The sequence below is a fragment of the Lupinus angustifolius genome, chromosome LG02 (genome assembly GCF_001865875.1).
Source record: "Lupinus angustifolius cultivar Tanjil chromosome LG02, LupAngTanjil_v1.0, whole genome shotgun sequence".
Taxonomy (NCBI): Eukaryota; Viridiplantae; Streptophyta; class Magnoliopsida; order Fabales; family Fabaceae; genus Lupinus; species Lupinus angustifolius.
Window position 1 is genome coordinate 13622658 of NC_032010.1, and position 2098 is coordinate 13624755.

A 2098-nucleotide genomic window follows, 5' to 3' on the forward strand; every position below is an offset into this window, starting at 1 on the left:
AAGCCACTGACTTCCTTCTTGGTTCGGGGTGCTGGCATTTCCATGATTGCTTTGACTTTCTCGGGATCTACTTCAATTCCTTTCTGGCTGACAATAAAACCGAGGACTCGTCCTGATTTAACCCCGAAGCTACATTTTGCGGGATTTAGCTTGAGGTTATACTTTCTGAGTCGTTCAAATAATTTCCTTAGGTTCTCCACATGCTCCCCCTCTGATTTGGATTTGCATATGATGTCATCAACATAGATCTCCACCTCCTTATGCATCATGTCATGGAAAAGAGCTACCATGACTCTCTAGTATGTGGCCATGACATTCTTTAAACCAAAAGGCATGACTAGATAGCAAAAGGTTCCCCACCATGGGGTGATGAAAGTGGTTTTATCCACATCTTCAGAGGCCATCTTGATCTGATGATAACCAGAATACCCATCCATGAAGGAGAAAAGGGCATGGTCTGTAGTGCTGTCGACCAAGACATCTATATGAGGTACTGGGAAATCTTCCTTTGGGCTTGCTTTGTTCAAATCTCGATAATCAACGCAGATCCTAAGTTTTCCTCCTTTCTTTGGTACAGCTACGACATTAGCCACCCATCCTGGATATGTAGAAACTGTCACGAACTCAGCGTCCAGCCATTTCTCTACCTCCTCTTTCACCCTTAAGGAAATTTATGGTTTTATCATTCGTAGCTTCTACTTAACCGGGCGTGAATCTGGGTTCAATGGCAACTTGTGTTCTACTATGTTTCCATCCAGACCCGGCATATCGACATACGACCATGCAAACACATCTTTGAACTCGTGCAAAAGCTGAATTATCTTTTCGCGCTCTGCCTCATTCATCAGTGTACCTACCTTCACTTCTTTCTTGTCATCTTTTGTCCCCAAATTTACTAGCTCAGTGGGCTCTTCATGAGGCTTAATTTCTCTGGACTCTTGCTCAACCATCCTCAATAACTCAGGTGATGCCTCCCATTCCTCATCACTATCTCCTTCGCCGAGCTGATTAATCGGATGATCATGATTGTACGTGTGGCTAATAACATGATTATTATTTTTGGGGTTAATGTTGGATCTGCATTATGTTGATGCTATGATTAGTTTTTTTATTTATGGATTTTTCATGGTTTTTCTTGTTGTTTTTTTTATGTGTGCAAGTATAAAAAATATAAAAAATGGGACACAAAATATGAAGAAAGAAATGCATTTTATTGAATTAAAAAACTTGTACTATCCAACGAAATATAAACAAATTGTCCTTATTCAAAAAGAAAGAAAATAAACCCAATATCTTTAGACAATGGTAAGGGGTTTTAGCATCTTATTACATTGTTTCTAAAAACACTTATGGAGACGCGTCTTCCTCTATCCATTGCTGAGAGTGTTGCCTGGAGGGCATTGAACAACATAGTATGCCTCATCTCCTGAATCACCGTTTCCTACAAAAACAATCATTCTTGGTTCCAATCCTGCACTAACGAAGTTCCTGCTAATGTGCGGGATGGATATATTACCAGTTTCACACTCCCACTGCCCCAGGCGCACCATCCTTCATTTCCTTTTCTCTTAAGTAGTTCTCCCCATATCTTCCTGAGTGGGTCTGTATCCCAAGCCGTACCGATCTTTGGTGTGCCGTAACATGACTAGGCTTTCTCTTCCTTGGCTAAACTTCCCAAGCCCTTTCCCTGGTTGATAGCCCTTCAGCAACATTACTCTTTCCATCATCAGCGATGCCTCCGAAGGTTGGGGACGTAATGTAGGTGTCCCTCCTCCTACAAATGAGGCATTGGCGATATCCAGTGCTTGGAAGGATGTTCCAATAGCTTCCTCTGTTGCTTTGATGTATGGAGTGTCTTCATACCTTATGATAACACCCTTACGACCCACCTTTTGTGTGGATTGTGAAGGTTTGGCGCCTGACGTAGTGGTATCTTCTTTCGAGCATCGAGCCTTTTGCATATCCTGGATGATTTTCATCATCTGATTTATTTGCTCTTTGATTTCAGCAAGCTCAGGCCGGTGTCAATGCTACTAGATTCTTGGTGTGCCATCAGCTTGGACTGCAGTCTGGTGTAGTACGGATGCTTGGGAGCAAT